The sequence below is a fragment of the Sorex araneus genome, chromosome X, assembly GCF_027595985.1.
Source record: "Sorex araneus isolate mSorAra2 chromosome X, mSorAra2.pri, whole genome shotgun sequence".
Classification (NCBI taxonomy): Eukaryota; Metazoa; Chordata; class Mammalia; order Eulipotyphla; family Soricidae; genus Sorex; species Sorex araneus.
In genome coordinates, this window is record NC_073313.1 from 189,832,428 (window position 1) to 189,856,386 (window position 23,959).

General features: G+C 34.5%; 1 pseudogene; it reads left to right on the forward strand.

Moving 5' to 3' along the window:
* The first annotated feature begins 23,513 nt into the window (after positions 1-23,513).
* Positions 23,514-23,597, forward strand: LOC129400364 (U4 spliceosomal RNA; annotated as a pseudogene).
* The last annotated feature ends 362 nt before the right edge of the window (positions 23,598-23,959 follow it).

Below are 23,959 nucleotides of genomic sequence, written 5' to 3' on the forward strand. Positions count from 1 at the left end.
TCTGCGACCATTTCTCTCTTGGTTATTATGCAGTCTCTATAGAAGATATTGTCTCTAAAAGCTGTCCTGCAGCTCTGGGAAATAGTGAAAAGTAGGATTCCCTGGTCCTCACAAAAGAGAACGGCTTCCCCTGGTAATCAGGTCTGGCTTCCCATGGTTGCTCAACCTTAAAAACTTGTGGAGTGTCTTCGGTCCAGGAGCTACCAAGGTAATTTTACTCTGGATAGAGCTCAGAGAGGAGCTGTTCTTCACATGCGATTGATCACAGATGAAAATATATCTTCTTTAACTGGGTATGCTGCCCTTTACAGTCTCCCACTTCAATGTAATGGGACAGATTGAATATTTTTCCATGTTAGTGGGTGGAAGTTTTTCTGATGCCACCCAGTTGCTCTTTTCTTACAGAAAGCAAAATACAGATTTCCTTTGCGTGCAACAGACATCAAGAAATAAAAAATAGCTGTCTCACATGCAATGCAAAATGACATCCAAAGAAATCACACATCAGAATTCACACATGGCAGAGGAAACAAGCTTCCTTTTTGAAATATTTTGGCACCTGACATGAAAGTAAAAGAATCGCACAGCCCACCTGAAAATTTTGTCATAAAAAATTAATTCAGTAATACATTTCTTAAAGGGTTATCCTGAAAAAATAGGTGGACTCTGTATTTCGAATGATATTTGGAGAAATATGGTTAAAAAGTGAGAAGTAGATCTGTAAAACCAAATTATACCTAGTTGGAGTTCCTCAGTCACTAAGACTCAAACAAATAAGGGGAAATGACTGCAAATCATCATGAATGCTTTCTGATGGACATAGCCAAACAGTTATCAAGACAAAAACTCTCTGAGACAGAAACATTCCCTTCAATTTCCTTCAAGTAGGTTCTCATTCATTTTATTAAACATAATTACATGTGGAATTTCAAGAGACTAATCATTTTTATTTTAAAAGACATTAGTCTCTTTTTAGTCAGACCAAAGTTTAGTCAGACCAAAGGGGCAATGGTAGAGGGAGGGCTAAAGGCACTGTGGTGATGGTAATACACAGCAACTTTATCCATCAATACTAGAAATCTAAACACTATTTGAAACCCTATTACCTACACTATAAACTATAATGCATTTTTTAAAGTTATTAGTTCTATTTGAAAAGAAGTCTTAGAAGGTGATGTCCAGAAGGAGGAGAAGGGAAAATGAGTTTCATGTTTAAATAGTTCACTTTTATGTGTCTGCAAATACTAAATACAAATACTAAATACCAGAGAGTACAGGAACCAAACTTCGTACAGTACACCTGTGTGAAGTATTAATGAGACAAGTTCCCAACCTATGTGTAACTCAATGAAAGAGTTACGTAGTCAGGGAAATTGGCTCAGGAACAGCTAATACAGTGGTTGAAATGATAGAGGTGATGTTTGAAGCTCGCAGCCTGTCAATGCCAGTAAGAATATGAACCAGTTTCACTTACTGCAATAGCTTACACATTTTTCTCAATTTTTCTTGATGAACGGCAAGCTACTGAGATTATCCACCCGCACGGCAAGCTACCTGTGGTATACTCGATATGCCAAAAACAGTAACAACGACTGTCCTCATTCCCCTGATCCTGAAAGGGCGCCAATACACCATTGGGCTACAATAACATGCAACAGGGACGAATGGAGATGTTACTGGTACCCACTCGAGCAAATCAATGAACAACGGGATGACAGTGATACAGCTAAAATAATTTTGGCAGATAAAGTTGTTTCTCTATTCCCTTCTGGTTTTTAAACTTTTTATTCTGTCTGAACAGTGCCTGAGATTTTTAATAATCCACTGTCATTTGACTTGAATTTTAGATTTCCATGCTAAAACTGTTTAGAAAAGACTTTAACATAAATTTTAAATTATCACAAAATACAGTAATAAAGAGAATTCTCTCCAGAAATATTTCAAAGAGTTACAAAGAGATGACACTTGAGTTTTGAAGCATTCATAGAAATTTCCCAGGTTAAAAGAGAAAAGAAAGTGATTTCACATTTAAGCAATAGAAGTAACAGCATGCACAAAAACATGTGGTTTTCCTGAGACAGAGTGTTGTAGCACTGTAGCACTGTCACCCTATTGTAGTACCACAGATTTGCTCAAGCGGGCATCAGTAACATCTCCATTGTGAGACTTGTTGTTACTGTTTTTGGCATATCAAATCCGCCATAGGCAAGATACTCTTGGTAGCTTGCTGGGCTCTCTGAGAGGGATGGAGGAATGAACCCGGGTCAGCCTCGTGCAAGGCAAAGGCCCTACCCGCTGTGCTATTGCTCCAGTCCCAGAGGAGGTAGAGTTTTCTCAGCAAATAACAAGCTTTTTTTTAACAACTATAAAATAGACTACAAGAGGGGAATAGACAGGTGGGCCAGCATAATCATAGGCCAATGTGAATTTATTCTCCAAATAACAGTGTATAAAAAGTCTTATTTTAGTGGTGAGTCTTTATATGCCTAGCTCCAGCCTACCTTACAATTTTGCTCAAATGACACACAATATATGTATATATATATATATGTGTAGATATAATGTGTATACACACATACACACACACACATATATATATACATATATATTCTAAAAGCCTGCTAGCAAAATTGAAAAAATACTTTTACTGGGCTGAGGCATTGTAGGTGCTTTAAATAGGAATAAGGCACAAAATTCAAGAAAAGAAATGAGGAGGTAAAACAAACACTATAGTCACAAAAATACATTCAGATAACTATTTAAATAAATTTTATACAGAAGAGAAATCATTCTGTCCTGGAATTAGTATTGGGTGGACTAAATTGAGTCCATTAAACATGTCTGTGCAAAAAGGGATTTTGATCCAATAGTCATTATTTCAAAAGCAAAAGATGAAAGCAAAAGTAAAATTCTTTTTATGTACCCAGGGAAAAAAACAAATGTTATTGATGTTTTTCTCATTGTTTGGGGAGCTGATACAAATTGAATAATACATAGGATATATTATAAGGATATTATGTTCTAAGATTATTTCAATTCTTCACTAGCACCTTTTTTTTTTTCCCTGGTACATTATTTTATTTTTGTTTGTTTGATTGTTGGTTTCTGGACCACATCCAGTTGTGCTCAGATCTTATCCTGGCTCTGCACTCAGGGATCTGTCCTGGTCGAGCTCGGGGAACCATTTAGATATTGGGACTAAACTAGGGTCTGTTGCATGCAAGACAAGTGTCCTATTCACTGTGCTATCTCCCTAACCCTTTTGTTTTTGTTTGTTTGTTTTTGTTTGTTCTAGAGTGTCACTTTTCTAGTAGGAATTTCCTATACTTATTGGGACATGACAGGAGTCTTTTAAGTAGGGATATATTTGGTCATATTTGCTTCTTAGAAAATAAACACTATTGATAATTAAAGACTTATAGAGCCAGGGCTGTCCTGAACACAGAAGGGTGTGGCTCAACCCCATCCCACACTTAAAATCAGAACAAATCCTGGAGAGCAGTGAATCACTAAGCTCTATGATTCAAAGAAAGAAAGTGAAAGCTAGAATGATTACAATGATGATTTTAACTATAAAAATGATGAATAGGAATTAATGACACATTGTTGCCACTAGTTTGTCCAAAGGCAATGAGAGTGAAAAGGTTGACTTACAGTAATTCATCAAACAGTAGTAGCAAGTTAAAGAGTTGGGAGTCACATCCAGCCATGCTCAGGATTTACTCCTGCTTCAGTGCTCAGGGATTACTTCTAGCAAGATTTGGGGGAACAATAGAGAGTGCTGGGAATCAAACCCAGGTTGAGACATGCAAGGCAAATATCCTACCTGCTCTAATATCTTTCTGGCCCCGCCCACTTTTTTCACTACACCATCAAGGATATGGCAAAATTTATTGAGAACCTAGAAGGCAGTCTAGGCAGAAGGAGATTTATTTATGCTAATTTATAGGAAACTTTTGGAGAAAAGCAAGGAAAATACTGGGATTTGGTTTTCAGGTCACAGTTTGCTGTTCTCAGACTTACTCATATCCTTGTGTTCAGAGTACCATAAGTGATACTGGGGATAGAATCCTGGTAGTTTGCATACAAGACAAGTACCTTAGCCTCTGTTCTAACTATCTGCTCAAAAATATTGATTTTTCTGAAAAGTTATAAGATTCCCAAATAGTCCCTGAAAAATTAGCACCTGTTCTGAAATAATTATAGTCATGATGAAATACCATTTAGAAAGTTATTTATGAAGGGAATTAAAAAGTTCAGATATAATTCTTTTGTGGGTTGAGAATGTATTTGACAAAAACATCATATTGGCTTGACCATTAGCCTTTCAATTTTTTCCTTGGCTGGTATTGGTTAATAATTATAACATAAATCAACATCATGAGGAACTTCTAAAATCACCCATTCAGGTCTATGCCTTATATAATACATATGCTCTTTTGATATTCATTGAACATCAAAAATTTTATATTTAGTACTTTTAAATATCCTAAAAGGAAACTAGATATTTAAAGATATCCTGTGATAGATGTTTGCTAAAGGAAGAATCCTTTGGTAACATGAATAATTCTCCCATATTTATAGGTTAGTCACTTTGAATTTTCATGTACTGAATTATGTTTTCTTAAAGGGAGTATATCCTAACTGGCAATGCTGTTATGTTAGAAGTGTATATCTTATACTTATTTCAAATTTCAGTGCAAAATGAATGCAAATATTATTCCAATCACCTTTACACCATAAATATGCCAAAATATCTTAGCCAATGAAAAACTCCCCACTGTTAGATACATGTTTTCATGAAAAACAAATTAGATACATTTTCCTAAGGAAAAAAATTAAAATGCATTCTTTGAATCATGTGCTACAATTTTTTTCCAGAGCAGCTTATGCTGTTCCTTACAAAGTCAATGTTTACCAGTATATTTATATGATTTTCTTTCTTTTGTTTTGCCCCAAGTTGGCAGAACAAACAGTACTATATAGGCATGTGTCTGAATATTTAGCCATACTACACCAGGAGTCCACACAATGCTTTAGAACTGTTTAGTTTAACAAAGAATGTGTACTTTTGCATGTGCTGGCACATACATATGAGTGATTCCAAAAAGCTCTATTAATGGCAGAACATACTTGTCACTTGAAATTTGCAACAGTGCAATGAGTCTAAACAAACCACCACCAACTCTATGTTTTTTTGTTCAGCTTGATGCAAAATAAGGTGTATGAATGGGGGTGGGGTGGAGAGTGTAACCCTGATGAGTTTTGAAAGCATTCAACAGTACTCAGAATTTAGAAAAACAAATTCTTGGATGATTTTTCTGTGACTGTCTTCTAAATTTATTCATGTTTTGCTTCTAACAAAGATAACATGAAGCTCAAAATATGATTTATAACCTTCCATATAAATCAATTAGAACTGCTGGGACAGTCAAATATTTAATAGTCTGCCAATTCCCCCATATCTTATATCTAATTTTGATCTTTGGGTTGGGATATTGTGTAGTTAAATTAAGTAAACATTAACTCAAAACAAATGATGAATTGATGATAAAAATGCTGAAGCAGAAAAAAATTCAGTAAAATTACTTTAAAATTATGTGACTGCTAGATTTAAACATGTTATTTTTCTTACATGAGAACTATGGAAAACTGTTTCCTACATTGATTTTTTTTAATAAATAGCAAGAATAATTTCAATATTGAGGCAATGTTCATTTCTATTATAAACTCTATTAGTAGTGCCTTTTCTATTAGTAGAAAACAGTGTTTTGAAAACCAATCATGGTGTTTCGCCAGTATTAAGAGGTTAAGTTTGTCTTCTATACTAACTCTTATCAAACTTTATGGGAACATCTAAGATGTTTAACAAGGAAATTACAATTAAAAAATATGACTTGGTGACCTGATAATCTGCTTTTCTATCAGATTCCTAAATAAGGATTTTTTGTTGGTTTGTGAATTGCTCTTTGGAAGAAATAAAATGAGTGATTTTTAAAATAGAAATCTTATTCTGTATCTTCTATCTAATGATGAGTCAGTTTTTTTTGTGCCAACATGATTTGTATCCAATATTATTCCTAGGCTTGAATGAATAGAGCTTAAACATTCTATACTATTATGGAGATAGGAGAAAACATATTTCTGAGTTCATTACCTGGTACAAAATACCTTCCCCCCCTCAGCATTTCTCTATGTGGTCCTGGGCACTATCTTGACATCCATCAAAATTATAAAAGAAAACACACTTCAAGAGAAAGAAAGAATATCAATGGTAGCTAGGGGCAGAATGCAGATAAGGTAAAAGGTCCCCTTACCAGATTTCTCAACAGAAACTTTACAGGTTAGAAGAGAATGGCATGACGTAATGAAAGTACTCAAAACTCAAAACTGTTCAGCCAAATATACCATATGCTGAAAATGTTTTCTCTGATAAGAAGAAAAATATAATCCTCAAGTGACTTACAAAAGTTGAAAGCATTTTTAAAACTTAAAGTTCTTGTACAAAAAACCTTGAAAGGAGCTTCCCTATCCGATTTTCTTTTTAAATAAATCCCACCCCCACCTCCTGCAAAATAAAAAAAAATAGAACTAGGAAATAAAATAAACAGAAAACCGAGATTAGCAAATAGAGGTTTGGGAGGGATAGATGAGGAAATTTAGCGGTGATACAGAACAGTGGTAAAGCATTTGGGCATGTTGGTGGTAGTGAAAATGCAATAACTTAGTTCATCAAACCGATAAAAGTTAACACTACATGTTACCTAAAAGACAATAAAATTAACTAATTTTTTGAAAAAAGAAGCTGGGGGCCAGAGAGATTGTACAGAATGTAGAGCATTTGCCTTGAATATGACAAACCCGGGTTCAGTCCCTGGCATCCATACGCTCGGTCCTCCATGGTCACAGAGCTAAGGAGTAAGCATTGAGCACCATGGGCTGTAGCTCCAAAACAAACAAACGCCCCCCCCAAAAAAAAAAACTGAACCAAAGCAGTTAAGACATAATAACAGCAAAAAAAAAACACCCCTTGTGTATCAATAATCAACCTTAATATAAATGGATTATATTCACCAATCAAAAGGCACAGAGTCACAAAATGGATTGCAAAGCAAAGCCCGATCATATGTTATTGACAAGAAATGCACTTAAGCTATAACACTAAACATACAATTAAAGAAATGAAACCTCACAGGACAAGCCAACACAAAAATTAACAATACAAAACCTATTTAGTTATGTAAAAAAAAAATCAACTCCAGGCCTGGGGAGTCAGCACAGATGTTAGGGGTGCATATGCAGGACTGCAGTCTGATGCACAATATCACATTGCCCACTCCAACCCCAGCACAACCAGATAGAGGCGTGGAGGCCCGAGCATAGTATGGCTTAAGTAGCATAGCATCTTCAGGACATTATCTAGGACTGCCTGGACTTGTTGGCCAAGCATCATTCCCTGAGCACTGCTTGGAAGTCCCCCAAATTATAATAGACCTATGAGAGAAGCTGACAACAATATGAAAATAGTTGAGGACTTTAACATCCCACATACAGCAATGGATATATTACCCAGACAGAATACCAGCAAGGAAACAAAGCTCTCAAATTAAAAATTAAACAAGATAATTAACTTAAAAAGAACTCCACCCCAATTTGCCACAATGAATGTTCTTTTCAAGTGCTCATAGAACATTCTCAGAGATGGAGTGATAGTCCATGATCATGGATGGGAATCATTAAAATAAATTAAAATGGGTAGATTACCTAAAGCAACATACAGATTTAATGCAATTTTCATAAAAATTCTAATTACATTATCTAAATAATTACAATTAAGTTTAAAAATTAAAATACAATTAAAAACTATTAAGCTTAGTTGGAAGTAAAAAAGCTTAAATACGTCTGAGAAAAATAAATACAAATGGAGGTAGCATCCTCCATTCAAACTATACTACAAAACAATAGTAATAAAAAAAGCTCTTTATTAATATAAAAGTGAGCATACATACCAATGTAATATAATTGAGTCAGAATCAAGGTTACATTTTTATAGATAGCTTACTTATAACAGAGGAGCCAAGTGCTTACAATAGAACAAGAAAGTCTTTTCGATTAGTGGATTTGTGAAATCTGGAAAGCTAAATGCTAAAGAAATAAACTATAACTGTCTAACACTTCCAAAAATAAACTCAGAATGACTTGAATAGTTGACTGTTAAGATTTAAAACCATAAGACAAGTAGGAAAACTCTTAGATGACAAGTTTCTGGATATTTCCTAAGAGATATGTTTGGAGACCTATCTCCAATGGCAAGAAAAAAAAAATGGGACTACATCAAACTAAAATGTTTCGTCACCGTGAAAAAAACTGACTTCAGAACAAAAAGCCATCCTATTGAATAGGAGGGTGGGTATTTTCATGTATGAGGACAAAAATGGAGTTACTATCCAAAATATACAGAAATGTTGATAAAATGACAACTAATAAAATATTGGCCAAAGGATCCGTATAGGCTCTTCTCTAAAAAGACATACAGATGGTCAATAGGCTCATGAAAAGACAATCATTATCTCATTTTTATTACAGAAATGCAAACCAAAACAATAATGAATTATCACCTCAAACCTGTAAGAATATCTATTATACAAAAAAAACCAGAATCAACAAGTGCTGGAGAGGACGTAAAGAGAAAGGAATACATACACACTGTGATGAAAATTAAGTTGATGTTATCGTTATGGAAAGCAGTATTGAGCTTTCTCAAAAAATTAAAAACAGAAATTTCACATTATCCTACTTTTGGCCATTTAATTCAAAATACAAAACACTAATTTGGAAAATATGCATTCCCATGTTTATCACAGCATTATTCACAATAGCTAGGAATGGAAACAACTAAAGGGCCATCAACTGATTAATGAATAATTTTTTTTTAAAGATGTGGTGCATACACACAGGAGAATACTATTCAACCATTTTACAAAACAAAATCTTGCTATTTGCAACAATATGGATGGATCTAGAGGGTATCATGCTTGTGAAATAAACCAGATGGAGGAAGACAAACACTGCATGATTTCATATTTATGTGGCATATAGAGAAAATAAACAGACTAACTGAATTAAACAAAAACAAACTTAGGGGTTATAGATGTATTAGTGCTTACCAGATGAGAAGGGGAGGAAGGTGAATAAGTTGGGACAAAGTATACAAATGTATGATGTACAGAATTCGACTCTCAGCAGTGAGCTTTTTGCAATATACTCAAGTTTAACACACGTTTATTTTCAGTGATACAAGCCATCAACTTATAGTACATTCTAATATACTATTTATTTAATATAAAATAATAAATTGGATTTGTTTAATTTATTTTACCTATTTGTTTTGCTTCTTTACGTAGCACATGTGAGTGAAATAATATGGTTTAAGTGTTATTTAAGGAGGGGGGCTCACACATGATAAACCCACTGTGCTCAGGGCTTACTACTAGCTCTTTGCTCGGGAACCACCCGTGATGGTGCTCAGGGTAAGAGAATTAACGCCAGATCAGTCATGTGCAAGGCAAGCACTTTACCCACTGTGCAATCTGTTTGATCTACAAATGTTAATGTTTTTGTCCTATAGCCCATATACACTCAGCAGTAGCTTGAAATTCTTTATCTTAGAGAATTTAAGTCAGAGATCCATACCAACATTGTTCTGTTTAACTATAAATTTGTCAGTATAATTGGGTGCTTTTCTCTGTGAATTTCCTTCTGAATTGAGGAAATAGAAAGAGGGAAGAAATCCAAAGAACTCTTTCTATTCTTCTCTAAACCCTAAATTCATTGAGATGATAATATTAGGTCTCCTGGAATTGTTTTGAGAGAAAAAGGAAGGAGAAAGAATGATAAGAAGGTTTACAGAGAACAAAGGGAAAAAGAAAGGACACAGTGGTAGATCCCTGGTGTAGGAATAATGGGGAAGTCAGCTGGTCCTAGGATTATAAAAAAAAAAACTGAACCCATTCTCCTATATGACAGAAAGATGAGATAGCAAACTTCAGAAAGGTGTCACTGTACCAAGCCTTGCAAAGATCTTGCAAGACCTTGAAAATTGTGCAAAACTTTTGGGTGGTATCAAAGCCAAGAATGCTTGCATTTCAATAGAGCATCTAGAAATGAATTTGGATATATAAGCAAACTATAACTGTTCTTGGTATACTACATATTGCCTCCTAATTCAAAGTTCTCATAGAAAACACAAGGACTAATAATTACTGAACTGAATTTTATGTAAGCCAGTCTGCAATTATACAATCAAATTATAAATTAATTTAATAAGTATAAAAAATCCGTGCACTCTTGCATACATATTCGTTGATGCATGTGCTATCTTGAATCTGTGACTTATCTGAGTCTCTTTTTTACCATAACTTTTGTTAGTCAATAATTTTTCAATTGATTGTTACCTTTACAATAGCTGTCTATATGTTTTATGCTCTTTACAAAGTATGTATAGAATAATTTAATTTATTAAATGCTTTTCTCTGTGAATTTCCTTCTGAATTGAGGAGTCTTATAAGTATCTATCTCTGATTTTTCTTTTTGTCATTACATAATACACAATTTTTTTAATCATTGTTACCAGACACCAACAAACAAAAATAGTGACACTAGAGAGGAATATAACATGCTGAGAAATTTTTTAAGGAAATGAGGTAAAAACTTTAATATCAAAAATAAAGAATGATGGCAAAGCCAATAATGGTGACCACAGAGATGGTTACTATCACATAAAAGCTAAATGCCAAGTGGTTATAGTAATTACTATACAAGCAATTACCATGGAAATAGAATCTTATTTCATAATTACAGGGGTTTTCTTTTTCAATCTTGAGACGTTCTGATATGCTCTCCAAACTACCAAATGTCTTTGCTAATAACAAAGCTAAATGTGTCTTTCATTTTATCATGAGCAAAATTATCTTTCCAGGTGAGATTAACTCTAAAGATACTAATTACTATTTTAATAGGTTGTGCGGACAGTTATGGTATACTTTGAAAACTTTGAAAATAAATATGTCATTGAATAATTACTCCTTATGTAAAGTTTTGGCCATTCAAATAGGTAACTCCAATCTAATCTAATAATTAAATCCTTTAACACAACTTGAATCTGAATATACTACACACTGCATACACAAATATATTGCTAAATACATCCCACTGCTGCAAAATGCTTAACAGAAATGTCTTCCCATCTGAAATCTAGTTCTGTGCCTTCACAGGGCACTATAGTGCCACCCTAGAATACTGTAAGGAGTTGGATGTCTTAAATATCTGACAAAATACATAACTATTATCAGCCCTCATCAGCTCACAGTCACCTAATACTGTTAACATTTAATAAAAGTAAAACCATGCAATTCTTCACCATATATATAATATAATCTATATATTATATATAATCTATTAAATTCTACTTTACTTCTTAAACACTTTATAAGCTAGAAATATTTTATGAAATTGTCTTATAGAGGAAATACTTAGAAGCCACAGATGGTAAAAATAACCTGGATTGGGACAAAAATAATAGTGAGAGGAGAAAGAGCCTAAAGATTGCAGAGAACAGGGAAACAATAAAAATGGGGATTTTCTCATTTAATATTATAATCTCATTAGGTTAGGTATCCTGGAGTTGTTTTTATCCTTTTTCTCTCCAACTCATAGTTTGGCAAAATTGCCTTGTTTCCTCCCAATTTCCATTTCATTTATCACATTTTATATAAGATGTGGGAAAAGAGAAGTCTCTGAAAGAATTCTTTTTAAGAAAGTCATAATTGCTGTTTTGCTGCCTGTTAAAGATGTTTGAATTTGTATGGAGCCACTTTTGAATATAAAAGCATTTGAAGTTAAAGAGAAGCCACTCTTAGGAGAAGTTTAGTAACCCATAATCTTTTTCTTTGTCTTACTAGAAATTATATGTGAAAAGACTTCAGGGAGTCTTCCATACAAAAAAAAGAGAGAGCGACAAAATTAATGTTATATGTATGCAATAAAATCTGACCAAAAGACCCTTTCTTTGCCTTCAGAATATACTGATGTTTTCTAGTCATTTAACACTCATTTTGCTTTTGGTTAAGCGAATCAATTTGAAGATTTCAGTTGAGTACTTTACCCTATAGAGGGCTGCCATATAGTTGTTGCCACATTCTTGATTATCATCTAGATACATTGCCATGATAACTTGAAATCCTTGGCAAATTTAATGGACATTTTATATTGTGTATCTTGGCTTGAAATGTCAAGCAAGTAAAAAAAAAAAAAAGTCAAAGCAACACAGTCTACCATCTCGCCAGTGGATGTGAGGGCTGCATAAGACATAGCCCTGACTACCGACTTCAAATCACGAAGCTAAATGACTCGGGTGTTATCAAACTTATTTCTCCCAAGTACTAAAGTGACAAATCACAGAGGTGACTGCTAGCCTGAAGACACTTCTGTTCTATTATTTAAAGTCTGTTTTTTTTTAATGTCTGAGATTTCTATGTGGAAAAAATAATGAACTTTAAGAAATGTCACTTTTACTAACAGAAATTATGGCTTAAACACCTGAATATGAATATTAAATACAAAAAAGTACATTTAAATAATGTTAAGGTTGTGACACAAACTGACAAAAGCAGCAAAATTCAAAGTTAAGGATGACACTCCACCTTAACTCACCCTGTTACGAGAGGGAAAAGGGCGTCAGAGCATATGGCTGGAAATGCGAGCTTGGCCTCCATTCTATGATGCTTGATTGTGTCAGATAGTATTTTACCCTTCAGATCATTTAATTGGTTTTTGGTATTTGAATATGGCTCTCCTTTGCTTAAGAAAATTGTGGTGCCCATTTATAAAATGTCATTTGGAAATTTACCATGTTGATATTGTTTTGGGGGGAAGGTTACTCTTGGGAGAGAAATCATTTGGGGTTGTTTAGGAAATATGTATTTTTTAATTAATTTATCAAACAATGTAAGTAGTGTATGGTATAGACAGAATAATAAAAATTAACAATTTTAAGTATGACACTATTCCAAGTATTATTTGAAATGTCTGCACTCATTAAGTTCTTCAATTCTTACAAAAGAGATACAAGGGAACTTCTATCATCATCATCCCTGGGACACGGTGACGTGAACCAAAATCACATAGATCACTAGCAAAGTTAAGGTCTAAACCTAGATTTTAAACTATCAGGTTATTTCTTATGATAGTGAAAAGAAATAAATATGACCTGTAATGCTCCAAATACTTTAATCAATTTAGTTTTCTAGAGCAACTGATACATGACTGTAACCCATTCAAGTATTGTAAGTTCAATCAAACACACAATTGAAGTACATTAAGCACCTATTACATGCAAAGCACTGAAACATGTGTTTTGGATAAGAAAAAGAAACAAGAGGAACTAATATTTCTGAGAACCTGCTACAGTTGTTTCTCTCAAGAATATGCACTTGATACTGGTATACCTGATTACTTCTAAATCACTCTAATATTATAGTCCTGGTTTTAAAGATGAGAGAAGTGGGCTCAAAGATATTAAATAATTGACCAACACCAAACAGAAATTCTGGTTTGTATTCTAGGTCTGTAATTTTTTCAAGTTACATATTTCTTTTTCTTTTTTCCTTTAATAGTTACTTTTAATTTTTTTAAATTTCACTGGATTATTGTGGTTAGCTCTCTCTCTGGCATTTACCAAGAAATTCCAAACTATAAACCAAGGAATGTCAATCTATAAATCAACAAAACTTTGCTTAAAATCAACAATATATTGACTAAGCATACTTAAGATTGACAATATTAAGGGCAAATTAACACTGGTATGGTATAAGCTAATTTATTGATGGTCATGGTATAAGCTAATTTATTGATGAAAAAGAGTGATTGATGACAGCCAAATTTATCTCACTTCCATTCCTATCAACATCCATATAAAGTAAATGTAACAAAAATAACTTTATGTTAATAAATGAATCTTAGAGGATATAGCAGTTGAGCCTCTATTTATCTATTTATTTTTCCTATAAAGTGTGTTTCCCCCCACAATAATATAGCCCTGCACACAGCAGGCAAGTGTTGGAATTAAGACTTCTACTTCTTAGTTGAAGACATTTTTATTTCACCACTCTTTACTTGGTCATTAGTTTTAAAACTCTTTTCATTGCTTCAGAAATTGTACATTACCTACCTACTCATGACTTCTATCCACATCCTTTAAGTCAAAATTGTCTGACTCTCTTGGCAATGCTAGAAACAATGCTATGGTGATAAATAAATAAACACTAATCTAATGCAAGATAATTTGAACTTAATATAACTCAGTAGGCATGAACTATTTTAAAGTGGAACGGGCAATGCAAAGATAAAAAAATTCATATGTGGTTAATTTTTCCTCTTGTACACAAATGAGGGGAAAACAAGGTGCAAACATGTACATCAAATGTCACTAATCACAATTTGTTAACTGGCAGTATTTGTTCACTACGACCTCCAGATCAAAGATCTACAATTTTATGCCCTTCAATGGACCACAATAGATTTGTGCAAACACTGAAGCACAAATATCTCTGTTTCTGAGCCTCTGCTTTAACATCTACCCTCTTCATATTTTCCTGTGCAGCCCCTTTCCATGGTTCCAAGTTCTCCCGGTTTACGGTTTTTTCCATGATTTTCTCTGGTCTAGGGTGTTGATACAGATTATATTACTTTTCAATTTTATCCCTCCCTCTAAGTAAAACACAAAGTCTGACATATTAACCTTGACACGATCACATGACCATCTTTAGCTAAAGAAGAGCAAAGTGGCTCATGTCATTCCCAGCCAGCCTCCACTACCTTTTCATTTCCCTCTATGCCAGAGACAAGTGATATCAATAGCACCTTCATCATTAGCTTATGTTATAGAAGAAAGACAACAAGAATTTAAAGTCCATATAAACCACAATAAACATGGATAAAATGGACATGTAACGTTCTAGAAAACGATACTTTCAATTTTAATCATTCATTAACGTAAAATAACCCTAGCTTAATGATTTTTAACATCAATGGTGTTTCCCAGAGTTAACAAAGGCTCAATCCAGGGGATACTGGAAATATCCAAGAGGGTCGACACAGCCTTGGGTGCAAATGAAAAGCATTTCCTATTTGTTCACTTAAAGAAAGTAGATTTTCAGGGGGTGACCTGAGAGATTTTATTTCTGAGAAGAGAGAAGTAGGCCAAACAAGTTTGTGAGGTAGTAAAATCTTTTATAGTGCTCTTTCTATATGCCCCACACCTAGAAATTTCAGTTCAGTAAATTCAAGGTAAAATCGAAAGAAGTTGTATTTCTAACTCTGATACCACCGCTGCCATCTCAAGGACCAGACTTTTAGATTTACTCGCTCACTATTCTGATTGACACTGATGTAATGCATGTGCGCTGTTGTTTATCCTGGCCCAATTACCTCTTTTTGGTGCTTTCAAGCTACACATACTCCTGCAAACATACTGATTTTACTATATTCTCTTCTATGAAACCATCACAGGAAAAATTATCCTTTATTTTTTTACATAACATATAACTTTTTATTATTTTTAATTGTTTTTGGGCTGGAGTGATAGCACAGTGGGTAGGGCGTTTGCCGTACACGCAGCTGACCCAGGTTTAATTCCTCTGTCCCTCTTGGAGAGCCCGTTAAGCTACTGAGAGTATCTCGCCTGCACGACAGAGCATGGCAAGCTATCCATGGCGTATTTGATATGTGAAAAGCAATAACAAGTCTCACAATGGAGACATTACTGGTGTCCACTCAAGCAAATCGATGAGCATCGAGATGACAGTGACAATGACAGTGAATTGTTTTTGGTAGTCCACACCCAGCAATGCTCAAGGACTACTTTTAGCTCTTCACTTGGGTGTAACTCCTGGTGTTGCTTGGAGAACCATATAGTGCTGAGAATTGAAGCCTCCCACATGCAAAATAAGTACTCCAGTTGTTTGAGCTAGACATATAATACGTATTTTTATGACATTTCTCTAACGGAACATCTACATTACCAACTTGAATATTGATAGGGCACATAAAACTTGGTAAATGAGGAAACTAAGTTTCAGGCAGACCTCTTTCTTCACAGCAAATTTGTTTCTATCTTGGATAAAATTTATATATAACTTCTGTGTTAATTTTTCGTGATAACATATTAATTATATTTATATCTTACCAGTTTTTATGGGTTGGTTATTTTCATAGTCATAGTATTTTCCTGCAAAATGACTGGAACTAGCTTCACTTTCCAGAAAGGAAGATCATATACTATCAGTATTATGAGAGATAGAACAGATAACATATGGTCTTGAAACAAAACTAACTTGACCATACTTGATTTAGTATTCACTCTCTAATCACTATAAATTAGACTTCAGAAAAATACAACAGGGTAGGGTAGTTAACAGTGAATTGGATTACTAATACTGCTCTTAGATAATAATCCAGGATCCCCTGCATCAGAATCACATTCCCAAACATCAATACATGTAGGATAACATAGCCTCAGGTAGTTTAGGTTTATTGGGTTACTCCCATTACAGTGCTCCCATTCCTCTGTGTTTATTTGTAGCTTCTTTCTTAGTGTTCTGTTGACTTGTAAATATTGTTTTTCTCTTCTTCTTGAGTCCTTTGCGTAGTTTATTCAGAGCCATGTCCTTTTTGTAAGGACACAGGAAGACTTAGCAAATGTCATGCTTTTGTAACCTGAGTGTCATTTGACTCTACATGGTATTTTCCTCCTGGGCATCTGTTCTCTCAACCTAAGCCTCAGCTGCCCTTACTTCCTAGCACCTCCAAGGCAGGGTCTTGCTATGTCCATACAAAAATAACTAATATTAAGATGTTAATGAGTCTTTGGAATAAGGAGAGGGAAAAAAACCCTTAAGAGGTATCTTGCCTACTGGCAGTTAGGAAGGACTTTGGAATACCCCTAGTTTGTGTTCCCTTTGAACCTGACAGCCCTCAGGAAGGGCTTTCTTATGTTGATTTTGCTACCTTGCAGTGTGTAACCTAGGGGCAAGGGCGAGAGAGGAAAAGGGGAGGAGAGAGATGGGAGAGAGGCTGCAGTAGATCCAGAGAGAGGACGGAGCTGGGAGTGTGGGAGATGAGAAAGATGGAAGATTGAATAAACGGTAACTAATCAGCAACCAGCTTGGTCCTCGTTCTTCCTTTGCCTGTCCTTGGCCACCGACAGTCCCGATCCAGCCCATACACAGCGGTTCCAGAGCACCAAACGCGGGCTGTGAGGCAGACCCGCCCGGAGAGCCTGTGAGTGCACTTCCCTCGGGGTGCCTTAGTTTTTGACAAATACAGAAAATTATGAACTTGAAAAGAAAATCTTAAGAGCTAGAGAGATAATATAGGTGATAAGGCATTTTCCTAGCATGCAGCTGAGCTTGATTTAATCCCTAGAACAAATACTGTCCCCTAAGCACTGCTAGGAGTCACCCCCGAGCACAGAGTCAGGAGTCATACCTGAGAACTGCTTAGGAGTGGCTCAAAAAACACAGCAAATAAAAAAATTAAGGAAATATTGAAATATATCACTTTTATGATAGAAAATATTTTTAAATGTATGTTACTTAGATTGCTTTATACATTTTTGCTAAACTTTAGTATATGTTTATAAGATTATTATTATTATACATTTGAAAGCATATTTAGAATATTATTTTCATTTAAAATTATGATGCAAAAGTACTCGTCAAATAGATTTTATGATACTACTATAAATCGATGTAATATTATATATTTAAATAAAGACTAGACTTCAAACCACTATGCAAACAATATTTTCATATTTTTAAGCGTAATGCATATAGTGATGCATGTATATATGTACAATTCAATAAAGTTCTCTCACTTATATTCAATATATATTTTAGCAAGTAATTGTCATATCAGGGTTGGACAACCATAGATGACACTCAATTTCTACATTAAACTTTACATATTTTCTGAATTTACATAATTTTTAGTTTTGGCAATAAGCAACATTTGCATAATACTTAGTGTTAAATAAAATTAAATAGTGTATTGCAAATTGCGTTATTTAAAAAATGTTTAATATTAAGAAGAAAATACCATAGGAATTAAAAGTAGCACAGAATTAGTTGATGGTGCACAAGTTTTGGAACTAGTATGAAACAACAAAAAATATAGAGTAGATAATATATATGGTTTTCTGTTAAAATGCATAAAAAAATTTTTTATGATATGGTAACGCCTATTATAGAATATTTTAAAATATATATGGTTATGAGAAAATTAAAATCATTAATAAAATTTTGTTTGAATTTAGGATTATACCTTTAACTAATATTTTAATAAAATTATTTATTTAAAGTATAATAGATTAAAACATAAAATTTTGTTTTCAGAGTTATAAACTTAAAAATATGCTCTACAAAGGTTAAAAAGGACTTATTTGAAAAGAAAGAGTAATTTTGGCTTAGCATTTTATAGAAGAAAGTCCAAATGCTATCCTTACACACATCATGAAGGAAGTAGAGTAGACAATAGTACAACGAGTAGGTCTCCAAATTTTCTAAATAGACTCCAAGTTTTATTCTAAGTTCTAAGTAAAGACTTCTAAGAAGAAAAAGAAATCTACATAAGGTTCCAAGTTTTTAAATTTTTTTCCTGCATAAGGCGTAAGGCAGTCTTTTCCAGGTCCTTTCTAGGAAGCAATTGGTCTGTCCCTATAGCAGGATTATCAGTGGTGGACACAGCTGTCAGATCTGGCACATAGCACCTTCCCCCTCGCCTTGCCAGCTCACTCACCCCACTCACAGTAGTTGCTCAGAGTCCTCTAAGCCTCCTCTGAGAGCAAACAATGTAGGTCTGGAGCTGCCTAACCACCCCTGGCTTCCACCAGCAACCTGCCATCACAGACACCGAGAATGTTTTCTTTTTTATTATTTTTTTAAACACTTGGGTAGAGGGATGAAGAAAAGAATTACTGACAAGATTTCTATGATCTCCCCATGTACGAAACCCCTTCCTTCTATTGCCTCTTGAAATTTTGGCTTTTTTCTTTTTTTAGGACAAAACAAGTGTAGAGGAAGAATGCTGAATTCAGAAACTATAACGTCTATCTATATGTTTGATACTGGTGTGATATTTAAAAGTACAACTCAAAAGCAAATTAAAAATTATAATTCAATGTTTTCGCTTTTCTGGGAGCAGGGAAGGTCATACCCAGCAATGCTTGAGTTTTACGCCTGGCTCTGTACTTAAGAATTACTCCTGTTCTTAGTGGTGGAACATGGTCACTGGTGAAGGAATGGGCGTTTGATCATTGTATGACTGAGACTGAAACCTGAAAGCTTTGTAACTGTTCTTATGGTGATTCAATAAAAAAATGTGTTTTAAAAAAATCCTCCAAAACACAAAAAATTACTCCTGGCAGTGCTTTGGACTGAAAGTGGGTTTGCTGCATGCAAGGCAAGTGCCCTACCCTCTGTACTATAATTCCAGCTCCAAAATGTTTTCATTTTATCCTTAAATTTTATCTGCTTAAATTTTATCTCTGTTATTTGAAGAGAAATTGAAGAAACAATAGATTATATTCAAAGTAGAGTTTACTAGCTTGTAAGTCATTAGATTTGTTTGTTTTGCTTTTTAAATTTTTATTAGTGAATCACCGTGAGATACAGTTACAAACTTATGGACTTTCATGTTTGTATTTCAGTCATACAGTGATTATTTACCTATCCCACCACCAGTGTCCATTCTCCTGCACCAATGTTCCCAGTATCCCTCCCATCACCCCCACCCTATCCCCCACCATGCCACCCTGCTTATTTAGGTCAGTTAGTCATCAAATAGTGGGAAATTGTAGGACCATTTTTCTTTTATTAATTTATTTGGTAAACAAGTATCTATTAACCATTAAGTATTTATTATGTATAAAGCCTATGTGATTACAATATTCTCAATGTTCGGAATACAACAGTAAGTACAAGATACCAAACACCAGACAAATAGACAAAAACCATTGGCTATTTTGAATTTTCATTCTACCTGGAAGATTAAATGACAAACTATAAAAAGTATGAATAACTCAAATTGTGTAGTATTTTAAGAAATAATGCGTTCTAGACAAAAAAAATAAAGTGTGATAAGGAAAAGTAAAAGTTTTTGTGTGTATTGCAAATTTAAATAGATGGTCATGTTTGGTCTTGTAGAGAAGTATTTGAACAATGATTTTAAAGAAATAAGGGAAGTCCTGGGCGAGTGCTTACATGGGAGGACACATGTCTCACACAGATGAAGTACTGAGAGCAATATCTGGCACCAGGAGAAAAATAAAAGAAATGAAGAAGCTAGTTATGTTAATTGGTTAGACTGTTTCATTTCATTTGGAGAGTGTGATTCAAGATCAGTGGAATTGGAAAATAGATTCAATGCAAGCAGAGAATCCTGGTAAATAATATGAGATGCAGATATTAGGGTATGGAGGGTTTTCTTGATAATTTGGCCTCCTCAGAAATGAGGAGCCATACGTGGATTTACATGCATAAACACTTCATTTTTATTGTGGATTCGGTTCAGATTACTACAGTAAAGCGAATCAATCCTTTCTGTTTTCTTGGTACAGATAAAAGCAACGTTATATCTCTCTACCTATCTTAAATTGATAAATATAAGTAGATAATCTGTTGAGTATGTAACAGCATTTCGACATTTTTTTGGTACTGATTTCTTTAGTTTCCAAGCCTTTGGGAAAAAAATTTTTAATTGAATCACTGTGAGATATGGGGTTACAAAATTATTCATGATTGAGTCTCAGTAATAAAATGTTCTAAGACCTATCCCTTCACCGGTGCACATTTTCCTTCATCAGTGTCCCCAGTTTCCCACCTGCCTGCCTTCCCCCACCCCACCCCTTGCAGACTGCATCTTTGGCAGGCACTTCCCTCTCCCTCTCTCTCATTTTCCTTTTAAGTACTGTTGTTTGCAGTACTATTACTGAAAAGGTATCATGCACATCACTTTGTCCTTTCAGCACTGTGTCCAGAGTGATCATTTTCCATTTTAACATTTTAAAAATACATTATGTCAATTAAAGCATCTTCAGTGCTAAAAAAAAAACTGCTAGCCACATCTAATCTTTGGACAAGTTGTAATCTCTCGATTATGTGCTTCAAGGTGTGTATTAGCAGGCATGAAAACAATCATGATCTCCTTGTACCTCTTTATGTGTCCAAGTGCATTGGGATAGATGTGCATTGAACTCTATGTATCCAAGTGCATTGGGATAGAGCAATAATAGTTTGAAAAAATTTCAAATATAATAATTTTCTGAGGGTGAAGAGATAGAAGAGTGAGGAAGGCACTTGTGTTGCATGCATCGAACCCAAATTTGATCTTTAGCAAGCACCAGGTGTGTTTCCCAGAGCCCAGCGATGAGTAATCCCTGAGTTCAGTGCCAGGAGTAAGGCCTGAGCACAATGGGTGTGCCTTCCCAAACAAATAAACCAAAAGAAAAAAACCCATATTTTCCTGAGCAATAGGCTACTACAGTGGGCTTAAAATATTAAGTAAACAATGTCATAAACAGATGTGCTACTATCCAGATTCTGTTGGTCTATTTATAGGACACAGGCTGAGTAGATTTTGCATCATTATTAAGGGCGCTATGATTTTTGGAATAGCAAATGAGCTGTTGACTTCAAATTAAAATCTCTGACCAGAGAGTAACCCTGCCTTTTGAAACTTTGAAACAGGCATGGACTTCTCTTTAATTAAGAAAGTTCTAGGTGGCATTATTTTCCAATAGAAATCTGGCTTTTCCATATTAAAAGTGTGTTTTTAGTGTAAACTTCCATCTTCATCAATTTTCTTAACTAGATCATCTAAGTCTCCGTAGCTTCTATATTAACACTGTCTGCCTTTCCATGAAATTTTATATTATAGAAATGGCTTCTTTCCTCAAACCTCAATGTACAAATCTCTGTTAGATCAAACGTTTCTCCTGTCACTCCCCCACCTCTCAGTTTTTTTAGAATTATAAAGAATAAGTTTTGCTCTGTATCAGGCTTTAACTTTAGAAAATATAGTGGCTGCTTTGCTCTTCAGTCTAGATGGTTAAAATAATATCCTCCATATCAATAATGACTGTTTTACTTATTTTGCTCTTGTTTGTTTTATTTATTTTGTTTTTTGTTTGTTTGGGGGATATAATTCTAGCTTTTAACTCAAGGGATCATTCCTAGTAGAGCTCAGGCACCATATGGGGTGACAAGGATGCAACCAGGGTTGGTGGTGTGCCAGGCAAAAGTCCTACCTACTGTAATATCACTGTCACATCTGACTATTTTATTTTCTTATAATTTACATATTCACTGAAATAGCACTGAACTATTATTAGTTTTGAACTAAATAGTTCTTAAAGAACTTTTTTATTGCATTCCACTTAGCTGACCAGGACAGGAGGCCAAGTTTTCTTCTACTTCATCTTTGAACATACTTTTCTCATAAAGCTAATCATTTCTAAATTTTTATTTAAAATGATATTTGTGACTTTTTCACATGAACACACACAGGTATTTCAGGGTTATGAAGTGGTATGCTTTCAGTATTGTTTTGTTTCAGGGAATAGGGAGACAGAAATGTGACAGAATCAGAAAATGGAAGTTTGCCAGAGCAGTCAGAACACACATTTCTCAATTCAGCTTGTGGTTTTATATAGTTATAATTTTTGATGCCCTTAAACAAATAGTAACAACAACAAAAAACACAGATTTAGATAACTGCGGCAGATATAGGAATAAAAAGGCAGAAAATATTGCAAAAAATTACCAATATGTCACAAAGACAGAGTACATAATTTCTGAAAAGTGCCATTGGTAGACATTTTCAATGCAAGGTCATTACAAATCTTTAACATATAAAACAATGCATTATGTGTGAAATGCAATCAAGAGGAGTATAATAAAACAAGGCAAATCATATAGAGGAGTAATTGATCTAAACTGTTTTTTTGAGAATCCTTTAGCTTGAAATGGAGACTTGGGATCAGTGATAAGATTTTGCAATCATTTGAATGAGAAACAATGAGTATATTAACCCTCAGGTGAGGTTAGCTTAAAAATAATCTTGACTGAATAAAATGTACTTGCTCTCTTTTTCAAGTCAACTTGATAACAGGGTTCCAAATACAAAATCTGTAATTATGGCCATCAGTTCAGTATAAATTGATGATTTAGAGCAAGCTATAAACTACATTTGCCTCTGTCTAAATGGTGTATTATGGTAACAAGATTATTCTTTAAGAGCACTATGACCAAGCTTTTTGGGAGAGTCTTGAAGGCTCCCTGTGGCATATTCATATGCCAAAACCAGTAACAGTGATTGGTCTCATTCCCCTGACCCTGAAAGAGCCTCCATTGCGGCACTGTTGGGTCGGATGAGTAAACAGAGGCTAAAATCTCAGGGCTAGCTTTGCACAGTGGCAGTATCATAGCCAATGAGGTTTATCCAAGGTGCGATTATTGCTAATTGAAAACTTTTCCTAAAATCTCAGGGCTAGGACGAATGGAGACATTACTGAGACCGCTAGAGAAAATCGATGATCAATGGGATGATGATGATGATGATGATGATGATGATGATGACGAACAAGCTCAGTACCTAAACAGAAACATAGGAACTTTCCAATAATGTGTAATTTCCATCAGTGTCCTTGGTAAGGTTTCAAATTGCATAGTGTCTTCTTTATCAAAAAGCTGAGAATAATGTATACAAGAAGGGTTGTAACATTTAATCACTAGCTCTGGCTTCTCAATCTTGCCCTGCAAGTCTCTTTAAGTGGGATCAGACAGACGAGGTGCTGAAGGTTGAGGGGATAAACTAAGGTAAGACTGCTACTGCAGTCCATTCCCAA